At 49.2% G+C, this 12,500-nt stretch overlaps 1 non-coding gene and 2 pseudogenes across 1 annotated transcript; all 3 read right to left on the reverse strand.

Annotated features, from left to right (window-relative positions):
* The window catches only part of LOC148298594 (large subunit ribosomal RNA), a 4,078-nt pseudogene extending 1,991 nt beyond the window's left edge, over positions 1 to 2,087 (reverse strand).
* Positions 2,088 to 2,425: 338 nt separating this feature from the next.
* Positions 2,426 to 2,587, reverse strand: LOC148298595 (5.8S ribosomal RNA; annotated as a pseudogene).
* Positions 2,588 to 2,946: 359 nt separating this feature from the next.
* Positions 2,947 to 4,886, reverse strand: LOC148298596 (small subunit ribosomal RNA). Its single transcript, XR_015839171.1, has one exon. It is a non-coding gene; the product is annotated as a small subunit ribosomal RNA (ribosomal RNA).
* Between the last annotated feature and the right edge of the window lie 7,614 nt (positions 4,887 to 12,500).

The following is a 12,500-nucleotide window of genomic DNA, read 5'->3' on the forward strand; positions in this document are numbered from 1 at the left end:
AACTCTCTTGCGAGGGAACGATTTTTAAGACGGTTCCGCAGCCGGGTTCCGGAACTGCAACCGGATTCCCTTTCGCCCGACGGGTGTGATATTCTATTTATAAATAATATAATATATATATAACATAACTTTACACCATCATCGACATCGGATTTCTCCTAGGGCTTAGGATCGACTAACTCGCGTGCAACGGCTGTTAACGCGAAACCCTTCTCCACATCAGCCCTCAAGGACCTCGCTTGAGTATTTGCTACTACCACCAAGATCTGCGCCGACGGAGGCTCCAGGCGGGCTCACGCCCAGACCCTTCTGCGCACACCGCCGCGGCCATCCTACTCGTCGCGGCCTCAAAACGATCGCGCGACGCGGGCGCCGCGCGAACGTCCCACCTGCCTGCGACGGTCGAGTATAGGCTGAACGCTACAGCGCCATCCATTTTCAGGGCTGGTTGCTTCGGCAGGTGAGTTGTTACACACTCCTTAGCGGATTCCGACTTCCATGGCCACCGTCCTGCTGTCCTGAGCGACCAACGCCTTTTATGGTCTCCGATGAGCGTTCATTGGGCGCCTTAACTCGACGTTTGGTTCATCCCACAGCGCCAGTTCTGCTTACCAAAATTGGCCCACTTGGCACTCCCATCCGAGCTCCTACTTCATCTTCGAGCAAGAAGGAGATCTCACCCATTTAAAGTTTGAGAATAGGTTGAGGTCATTTCGACCCCAATGCCTCTAATCATTCGCTTTACCGGATGAGACTGTCAGAATGACGCGAACGTCATGTTTCTCGAGCGCCAGCTATCCTGAGGGAAACTTCGGATGGAACCAGCTATTAGATAGTTCGATTAGTCTTTCGCCCCTATACCCAGTTCGGACGATCGATTTGCACGTCAGAATCGCTTCGGTCCTCCATCAGGGTTTCCCCTGACTTCGACCTGACCAGGCATAGTTCACCATCTTTCGGGTCCCAGCGTGTACGCTCTCAGTGCGTCTCGATAATCGCACGGGGGCTTTCTCGAAACGCCTCGGGAATGCGGCGGGGCGTCTGGCGACGCCCGCGCATCTTCCCTGCGGCCGGCTCGAGGCCGACCTTTCACTTTCATTTCGCCTCTGGGTTTATCAGCGTTCCCAATGACTCGCGCACATGCTAGACTCCTTGGTCCGTGTTTCAAGACGGGTCCTGTGAGTGCCCAAAACAAAACCACCGCCGACCGGGACGCGTCCCGTCCGAGAGCGCGCCACTAACCGCCGGCAACCGAAAAGCGACGCCCGCGACGCACTAGACGCCGGGGGCCGCGATAAGGAAGCGGCTGTGACGCGACGGACGCCCTCACAGGTGGGGCGGACGCGATCCTCGTTCTCTACCGTCGCTCGTCAAATGTTCGACCGGCCCCGGCCGTGGACGCCGCGGCTCCGCCCCGCATAGCGAGACGGGACAACCGCACGGCGCATTCGACCGGGGCGCGACGGGTCGCGGTGTTATACTGAGGGAGAAGTGCACGCGCTCCGGGGGCCCGGCTGCGCACCCGGACACCCGCCGCCCCGACACGAGTGCCGAGGGCGAAGGTGTGCACCGAGACGCGGGCCCCGACGGAAGACGCGATGAATCTCCCCGTTCGCTCGTTTGAGTTCCACAGGTTTACCCCTGAACGGTTTCACGTACTCTTTAACTCTCTCTTCAAAGTTCTTTTCAACTTTCCCTCACGGTACTTGTTCGCTATCGGTCTCGTGGTAGTATTTAGCCTTAGATGGAGTTTACCACCCACTTAGGGCTGCACTCTCAAGCAACCCGACTCTGGGGAGAGAGACCGTCGCGGCCGGCTACCGTCGCTACGGGCCTGGCACCCTCTGCGGGTAAGCGGGCCCCGTTCAAGATGAACTTGGACAGGCAGCCGTGACTAATGACCGCGCGTGTATATATTACTCTCCTCCCTAACGCTACATTTCCCGGCGGCCCGCCTGGGCCGCAGGATTCAGCGCTGGGCTCTTCCCGTTTCGCTCGCCGCTACTCGGGGAATCCTCGTTAGTTTCTTTTCCTCCGCTTACTGATATGCTTAAGTTCGGCGGGTGATCTCTCCTGATTTGAGGTCGACGACAGAAAGATAATTTTTATATTATATATAAATAATACAGACAGACAGAGGCGCGCGGCGGCGGGACCGCGTCGAGGGCGCGAGGATCGCCCCGCGAAGATCGCAAAAGGATCGATCGCGGTTTCACAGCGTCGTCGCTAGCCCCCGGACACGCGTTAGCGTCCCGGCCGCGCGCTCGAAATTCGTCACACATTTGACCGGACGCCCGCGCGCGCGCCGACCGCCGGAGCGGGTCGGGCGGCGCGGGCGACGCCGGCAGCGCGCTCGCCGGGGCCCCCCCCCCCTCGCGGACGAGGGTGAGAGACTCCGCGGCGAAGTCTGGTCGCATTGCGTGCGCGACCCTCAAACAGGAGTGGTCCGTGGACAAACTACGTCTTGCTCGGACCGCAATGTGCGTTCGAAATGTCGATGCTCATGTGTCCTGCAGTTCACACTCTGACGCGCATTTAGCTGCGTTCTTCATCGACCCACGAGCCGAGTGATCCGCCGTTCAGGGTAATAATTGTACAATTTTAAAATTGTCATTCGTTCACTTGTTTATCCGTCGCGTTTTGGGTGTTCGCGCGAGCGCAAACTGACCTTAGAAGATCAAAACAACAAAAAATAGCAACCTTAATGGTGATGCGCGCGCGCACACGCACACGCGCATCACTAAATCGCGACCGGACGCGGGCGCGGTCCCCCGACCCGTCAGGATCGAGAGAGCCGTCCCGCGACGCCGGCGGGTCCGCGGTTCGCGGCGGCGCCCTAGGGCGATCTCCGCCGCAGCGATGTCGGGCTCTCGGCCGCGCATCGTGATTCGTGTATTTTACATACAAGTATGTATATATATATTACAAAATATATTATTACACAGGAAATGATCCTTCCGCAGGTTCACCTACGGAAACCTTGTTACGACTTTTACTTCCTCTAAATGATCAAATTCGGTCAAACTTTCCGACGCGTCGGACGCCCGAGACGAGCTTCCGCGCACCAGTCCGAAGACCTCACCAAATCATCCATCGGTAGTAGCGACGGGCGGTGTGTACAAAGGGCAGGGACGCAATCAACGCGAGCTGGTGACTCGCTTTTACTAGGAATTCCTCGTTCATGGGGGAGAATTGCAAACCCCAATCCCTATCACGAAGGGGTTTCATCGGGTTACCCGGGCCGTTAGGCCAAGGAGGACACGCTGATCCCTTCAGTGTAGCGCGCGTGCGGCCCAGGACATCTAAGGGCATCACAGACCTGCTATTGCTCAATCTCGTGCGGCTATATATACCGCCGGTCCCTCTAAGAAGATTTTCATTGTACGCCGGTAGTGAAGACCGCGAGACGCACGCACGCGACGCGAGCGCCGCGGAACGCGCGCACGCGGACCCTCGTGATACCGGTTGCACGTCTATTTAATAGGCTAGAGTTACGTTCGTTACCGGAATTAACCTGACAAATCGCTCCACCAACTAAGAGCGGCCATGCACCACCACCCACCGAATCGAGAAAGAGCTGTTAATCCGTCAATCCTTCCAGTGTCCGGGCCTGGTGAGTTTTCCCGTGTTGAGTCGAATTAAGCCGCAGGCTCCACTCCTGGTGGTGCCCTTCCGTCAATTCCTTTAAGTTTCAGCTTTGCAACCATACTCCCCCCGGAGCCCGAAAGCTTTGGTTTCCCGGGAGCTGCCCACCGGGTTAAAATTATGAAACTTCGGCGGATCGCTGGCTGGCATCATTTATGGTTAGAACTACAGCGGTATCTAATCGCCTTCGAACCTCTAACTTTCGTTCTTGATTAATGAAAACACCTTTGGCAAATGCTTTCGCTTTAGTCCGTCTTGCGACGATCCAAGAATTTCACCTCTAACGTCGCAATACGAATGCCCCCAGTTGTCCCTATTAATCATTACCTCTGGTATCAGAAAGCCAACAAAACAGAACCGAGGTCCTATTCTATTATTCCATGCGTACAATATTCAGGCAAGTGTTAGCCCGCTTTGAGCACTCTAATTTGTTCAAAGTAAACAGCCGCGACGGCCCGCCTCGGCGCGCGGCCGACCGTGAGGACGACCGCGACACACCGGCGGTGGACGCACCGGCGAGAAGCCCCGCAGACGTGCCTGTCGTACCGCATTCGGTAGACCGACACCGCAGGACACAATTTCAACTACGAGCTTTTTAACCGCAACAACTTTAGTATATGCTATTGGAGCTGGAATTACCGCGGCTGCTGGCACCAGACTTGCCCTCCAATGGATCCTCGTTAAAGGATTTAAAGTGTAATCATTCCGATCACGAGGCCTCGGACGAGTCCCGTATCGTTATTTTTCGTCACTACCTCCCCGTGCCGGGAGTGGGTAATTTGCGCGCCTGCTGCCTTCCGTGGATGTGGTAGCCGTTTCTCAGGCTCCCTCTCCGGAATCGAACCCTGATTCCCCGTTACCCGTGACAACCATGGTAGTCGCATAAACTACCATCGACAGTTGATAAGGCAGACATTTGAAAGATGCGTCGCCGGTGCTAGACCGTGCGATCAGCTCAAAGTTATCTAGAGTCATCTCGAATGGCGACGGACGGGGCGCGAACCCCGCCGCCGATTGGTTTTTGATCTAATAAAAGCATCCCTCCCGTTGCCGGTCAGGACCTCGTTTGCATGTATTAGCTCTAGAATTGCCACAGTTATCCAAGTAACCGTGTACGATCTAAGGAACCAAAACTGATATATTGAGCCATTCGCGGTTTCACCTTAATTCGGCTTTTACTGAGACTTGCATGGCTTAGTCTTTGAGACAAGCATATGATTACTGGCAGGATCAACCAGGGAGCTGTTCTTCGGGTTAGCTGCGTAACCGAGAGACACTGCTCGGACACGGCGTGTTCGCGCGCGGCGGAGTCACCCGCCGCGCCACGCTCTGTGACACTCACACTCCGTCGATAAAAGAACAATTTGCTCATTATCGGGCATGTGTATTGTTGTTACTCTGCCTTGCCGCTGCGGTGGTTCTCTTGCTCGAAGAGCCGAGCGGGGAGAGCAGGCGGGGATCGATCACACGGAGTGCGTCGTCGTCGCCTAAATTATGAATTCCCATTCGTAAAACGCGTACGCCGTGAGCCGTGAGGCAACGGTGTGGCCGGGGAGTTACCTCCTCCGACCGTACTCTTTTTCATTTCTTGGTCAAGTTCTACTCGCGCGGAACTCCAGAGATGAGACACGGGCGCCGGCGAAGCCAGAAGGCGAACGCCGCGTCGAGTTTCGCAAATGTACCGCCGACGCGACCGACAGATGGGCCGCCGCGGTTTGCGAACGCTGTGCAAATCAGCGCGCCACTACGGACGCGCATACAGTACCGCGGCGGCCCGGTCTCGCCGGCCCCGGCCCCGAGAGCGACTAGACCGAGGCGGGTGCGCGGATTCGGGCTTAGCGTAACTCCCGCGCGGGGTACGGCGAGTGATCGAGTCCAGATGGTCGGCGCGCATAATTTTTTTCACTTCTCTCTACACGATTTTCGTTTCGATAGCGGATACACGTTACGAATATATATACATATTTTTTACACGTCGATGCGTGTACACGCAGATATATATATTTTTTTAAAAAGTATTCATCCTCTTCTTCTTCTTCTCCTTCTCCTTATCATTATAATCATTGTTATCATTATTATCGTAACTATCATGATTATTAGTTTTGTTATTATTATTATTATTATTATTATTATTATTATTATTATTATCCTTCTTCTTCTTCTTCTTCTTCTTCTTCTATTCTTCGTCGTCTACTTTTCGTCTTAATCGTCTTCTTCTTCTATTCTATTCTATTCTTCTTCGACTTCCTCTTCTTCCTCTTCTTCTTCTTGCTCTTGTTCTTCTTCTTCTTCTTCTTCTTTTTCTTCTTCTTACGAAATTATTATTATTTTAACTATTACTACTATTGTTATGATAACTCTTCTTCTTCTTCTTCTCCTTCTTCTTCTTCTTCTTCTTCTTCTTCTTCCTCTTATTATTCAGTATTGTCATAACTATTATGATTATTAGTTTTGTTATTATTATTATTATTATTCTTCTTCTTCTTCTTCTACTTTTCTCCTACTTCTTCTTCTTCTTCTTCTTCTTCTATTCTTCGTGGTCCTATACCTCTTCTTCGACTTCCTCTTCTTCCTCTTCTTCTTCTTGCTCTTGTTCTTCTTCTTCTTCTTTTTCTTCATCTTACGAAATTATTATTATTATTATTACTATTACTACTATTATTATGATAACTATTCTTCTTCTTCTTCTTCTTCCTCTTCTTCTTCTTCTTCTTCTTCTTATTATTATAATCATTGTTATCAGTATTATCATAACTATTATGATTATTAGTTTTGTTATCATTATTATTATTATTCTTCTTCTTCTTCTTCTACTACTTTTCTTCTACTTCTTCTTCCTCTCCATCTTCATCATAATATATATATATATATATATATATATATATATATATATATATATATATATATATATATATATATATATATATATATTCGCGATTGCCGCGCGTCGGCGTCGCTTGACCGCGTTCAGAGCTCGATCCGGGCCTTGTCCGACGAGCCATCGAGAGGGTCGAATTAATGTCAGACGGCGAGGCATTTGGCAACCTTAAGCTGATCATAGCTACTCCCGCCGTTCACCCTTCCTTGTGTTATATTATGTATTAATAACTCCTCGTATAATATTATATATTAACTCCCACTCGTAGTACCCGCGCAGTGTGGGGTACGCGCGGCCGCTTGACCGCGTCACGAGCTCGATCCGGGCCATTCCCGACGGGCCATCGAGAGGGTCGAATTAATGTCAGACGGCGAGGCATTTGGCAACCTTAAGCTGATCATAGCTACTCCCGCCGTTCACCCTTCCTTGTGTTATATTATATATTAATAACTCCTCGTATAATATTATATATTAACTCCCACTCGTAGTACCCGCGCAGTGTGGGGTACGCGCGGCCGCTTGACCGCGTCGCGAGCTCGATCCGGGCCATTCCCGACGAGCCATCGAGAGGGTCGAATTAATGTCAGACGGCGAGGCATTCGGCAACCTTAGGCCGATCATAGCTACTCCCGCGGTTCACCCTTCTCATTAATAACCTTATATTGATTAATTAATTTATTCAATTAATAATATTATCTATTGTAAATAATCCATCACTCCGACTCTCTGTTATCTCTCACATGAATAAACAATCACTCGTACTCCCCGACGAATGTCAGACGGCGAGGCATTAAGCCGTTCATAGCTACTCCCGCCGTTCACCCCTCCTTATATAATATTTTATATATATATATATATATATATATATATATATATATATATATATATATATATATATATATATATATATATATACATTATCTAAACGAACAAACACTCCGACTCGTAGTACTCGCGCAGCGTAGGGTACTCGCGATTGCCGCGCGTCGGCGTCGCTTGACCGCGTTCAGAGCTCGATCCGGGCCTTGTCCGACGTGCCATCGAGAGGGTCGAATTAATGTCAGACGGCGAGGCATTTGGCAACCTTAAGCTGATCATAGCTACTCCCGCCGTTCACCCTTCTTTGTGTTATATTATGTATTAATAACTCCTCGTATAATATTATATATTAACTCCCACTCGTAGTACCCGCGCAGTGTGGGGTACGCGCGGCCGCTTGACCGCGTCGCGAGCTCGATCCGGGCCATTCCCGACGAGCCATCGAGAGGGTCGAATTAATGTCAGACGGCGAGGCATTTGGCAACCTTAAGCTGATCATAGCTACTCCCGCCGTTCACCCTTCCTTGTGTTATATTATGTATTAATATCCTCGTATAATATTATATATTAACTCCCACTCGTAGTACCCGCGCAGTGTGGGGTACGCGCGGCCGCTTGACCGCGTCGCGAGCTCGATCCGGGCCATTCCCGACGAGCCATCGAGAGGGTCGAATTAATGTCAGACGGCGAGGCATTTGGCAACCTTAAGCTGATCATAGCTACTCCCGCCGTTCACCCTTCCTTGTGTTATATTATGTATTAATAACTCCTCGTATAATATTATATATTAACTCCCACTCGTAGTACCCGCGCAGTGTGGGGTACGCGCGGCCGCTTGACCGCGTCGCGAGCTCGATCCGGGCCATTCCCGACGAGCCATCGAGAGGGTCGAATTAATGTCAGACGGCGAGGCATTTGGCAACCTTAAGCTGATCATAGCTACTCCCGCCGTTCACCCTTCCTTGTGTTATATTATGTATTAATAACTCCTCGTATAATATTATATATTAACTCCCACTCGTAGTACCCGCGCAGTGTGGGGTACGCGCGGCCGCTTGACCGCGTCGCGAGCTCGATCCGGGCCATTCCCGACGAGCCATCGAGAGGGTCGAATTAATGTCAGACGGCGAGGCATTCGGCAACCTTAGGCCGATCTTAGCTACTCCCGCCGTTCACCCTTCTCATTAATAACCTTATATTGATTAATTGATTTATTCAATTAATAATATTATCTATTGTAAATAATCCATCACTCCGACTCTCTGTTATCTCTCACATGAATAAACAATCACTCGTACTCCCCGACGAATGTCAGACGGCGAGGCATTAAGCCGTTCATAGCTACTCCCGCCGTTCACCCCTCCTTATATAATATTTTATATATATATATATATATATATATATATATATATATATATATATATATATATATATATATATATATATATATATATATACATTATCTAAACGAACAAACACTCCGACTCGTAGTACTCGCGCAGCGTAGGGTACTCGCGATTGCCGCGCGTCGGCGTCGCTTGACCGCGTTCAGAGCTCGATCCGGGCCTTGTCCGACGAGCCATCGAGAGGGTCGAATTAATGTCAGACGGCGAGGCATTTGGCAACCTTAAGCTGATCATAGCTACTCCCGCCGTTCACCCTTCCTTGTGTTATATTATGTATTAATAACTCCTCGTATAATATTATATATTAACTCCCACTCGTAGTACCCGCGCAGTGTGGGGTACGCGCGGCCGCTTGACCGCGTCGCGAGCTCGATCCGGGCCATTCCCGACGAGCCATCGAGAGGGTCGAATTAATGTCAGACGGCGAGGCATTTGGCAACCTTAAGCTGATCATAGCTACTCCCGCCGTTCACCCTTCCTTGTGTTATATTATGTATTAATAACTCCTCGTATAATATTATATATTAACTCCCACTCGTAGTACCCGCGCAGTGTGGGGTACGCGCGGCCGCTTGACCGCGTCGCGAGCTCGATCCGGGCCATTCCCGACGAGCCATCGAGAGGGTCGAATTAATGTCAGACGGCGAGGCATTTGGCAACCTTAAGCTGATCATAGCTACTCCCGCCGTTCACCCTTCCTTGTGTTATATTATGTATTAATAACTCCTCGTATAATATTATATATTAACTCCCACTCGTAGTACCCGCGCAGTGTGGGGTACGCGCGGCCGCTTGACCGCGTCACGAGCTCGATCCGGGCCATTCCCGACGAGCCATCGAGAGGGTCGAATTAATGTCAGACGGCGAGGCATTTGGCAACCTTAAGCTGATCATAGCTACTCCCGCCGTTCACCCTTCCTTGTGTTATATTATATATTAATAACTCCTCGTATAATATTATATATTAACTCCCACTCGTAGTACCCGCGCAGTGTGGGGTACGCGCGGCCGCTTGACCGCGTCGCGAGCTCGATCCGGGCCATTCCCGACGAGCCATCGAGAGGGTCGAATTAATGTCAGACGGCGAGGCATTCGGCAACCTTAGGCCGATCATAGCTACTCCCGCGGTTCACCCTTCTCATTAATAACCTTATATTGATTAATTAATTTATTCAATTAATAATATTATCTATTGTAAATAATCCATCACTCCGACTCTCTGTTATCTCTCACATGAATAAACAATCACTCGTACTCCCCGACGAATGTCAGACGGCGAGGCATTAAGCCGTTCATAGCTACTCCCGCCGTTCACCCCTCCTTATATAATATTTTATATATATATATATATATATATATATATATATATATATATATATATATATATATATATATATATATATATATATATACATTATCTAAACGAACAAACACTCCGACTCGTAGTACTCGCGCAGCGTAGGGTACTCGCGATTGCCGCGCGTCGGCGTCGCTTGACCGCGTTCAGAGCTCGATCCGGGCCTTGTCCGACGTGCCATCGAGAGGGTCGAATTAATGTCAGACGGCGAGGCATTTGGCAACCTTAAGCTGATCATAGCTACTCCCGCCGTTCACCCTTCTTTGTGTTATATTATGTATTAATAACTCCTCGTATAATATTATATATTAACTCCCACTCGTAGTACCCGCGCAGTGTGGGGTACGCGCGGCCGCTTGACCGCGTCGCGAGCTCGATCCGGGCCATTCCCGACGAGCCATCGAGAGGGTCGAATTAATGTCAGACGGCGAGGCATTTGGCAACCTTAAGCTGATCATAGCTACTCCCGCCGTTCACCCTTCCTTGTGTTATATTATGTATTAATATCCTCGTATAATATTATATATTAACTCCCACTCGTAGTACCCGCGCAGTGTGGGGTACGCGCGGCCGCTTGACCGCGTCGCGAGCTCGATCCGGGCCATTCCCGACGAGCCATCGAGAGGGTCGAATTAATGTCAGACGGCGAGGCATTCGGCAACCTTAGGCCGATCATAGCTACTCCCGCGGTTCACCCTTCTCATTAATAACCTTATATTGATTAATTAATTTATTCAATTAATAATATTATCTATTGTAAATAATCCATCACTCCGACTCTCTGTTATCTCTCACATGAATAAACAATCACTCGTACTCCCCGACGAATGTCAGACGGCGAGGCATTAAGCCGTTCATAGCTACTCCCGCCGTTCACCCCTCCTTATATAATATTTTATATATATATATATATATATATATATATATATATATATATATATATATATATATATATATATATATATATATATATATATATATATATACATTATCTAAACGAACAAACACTCCGACTCGTAGTACTCGCGCAGCGTAGGGTACTCGCGATTGCCGCGCGTCGGCGTCGCTTGACCGCGTTCAGAGCTCGATCCGGGCCTTGTCCGACGTGCCATCGAGAGGGTCGAATTAATGTCAGACGGCGAGGCATTTGGCAACCTTAAGCTGATCATAGCTACTCCCGCCGTTCACCCTTCTTTGTGTTATATTATGTATTAATAACTCCTCGTATAATATTATATATTAACTCCCACTCGTAGTACCCGCGCAGTGTGGGGTACGCGCGGCCGCTTGACCGCGTCGCGAGCTCGATCCGGGCCATTCCCGACGAGCCATCGAGAGGGTCGAATTAATGTCAGACGGCGAGGCATTTGGCAACCTTAAGCTGATCATAGCTACTCCCGCCGTTCACCCTTCCTTGTGTTATATTATGTATTAATAACTCCTCGTATAATATTATATATTAACTCCCACTCGTAGTACCCGCGCAGTGTGGGGTACGCGCGGCCGCTTGACCGCGTCGCGAGCTCGATCCGGGCCATTCCCGACGAGCCATCGAGAGGGTCGAATTAATGTCAGACGGCGAGGCATTCGGCAACCTTAGGCCGATCTTAGCTACTCCCGCCGTTCACCCTTCTCATTAATAACCTTATATTGATTAATTGATTTATTCAATTAATAATATTATCTATTGTAAATAATCCATCACTCCGACTCTCTGTTATCTCTCACATGAATAAACAATCACTCGTACTCCCCGACGAATGTCAGACGGCGAGGCATTAAGCCGTTCATAGCTACTCCCGCCGTTCACCCCTCCTTATATAATATTTTATATATATATATATATATATATATATATATATATATATATATATATATATATATATATATATATATATATATATATATATATATATATATATATATATATATATACATTATCTAAACGAACAAACACTCCGACTCGTAGTACTCGCGCAGCGTAGGGTACTCGCGATTGCCGCGCGTCGGCGTCGCTTGACCGCGTTCAGAGCTCGATCCGGGCCTTGTCCGACGAGCCATCGAGAGGGTCGAATTAATGTCAGACGGCGAGGCATTTGGCAACCTTAAGCTGATCATAGCTACTCCCGCCGTTCACCCTTCCTTGTGTTATATTATGTATTAATAACTCCTCGTATAATATTATATATTAACTCCCACTCGTAGTACCCGCGCAGTGTGGGGTACGCGCGGCCGCTTGACCGCGTCGCGAGCTCGATCCGGGCCATTCCCGACGAGCCATCGAGAGGGTCGAATTAATGTCAGACGGCGAGGCATTCGGCAACCTTAGGCCGATCATAGCTACTCCCGCGGTTCACCCTTCTCATTAATAACCTTATATTGATTAATTAATTTA

Source organism: Brachycentrus maculatus, unplaced genomic scaffold, assembly GCF_059751285.1.
Source record: "Brachycentrus maculatus isolate JH-2025_06_01 unplaced genomic scaffold, ASM5975128v1 h1tg001831l, whole genome shotgun sequence".
Classification (NCBI taxonomy): domain Eukaryota; kingdom Metazoa; phylum Arthropoda; class Insecta; order Trichoptera; family Brachycentridae; genus Brachycentrus; species Brachycentrus maculatus.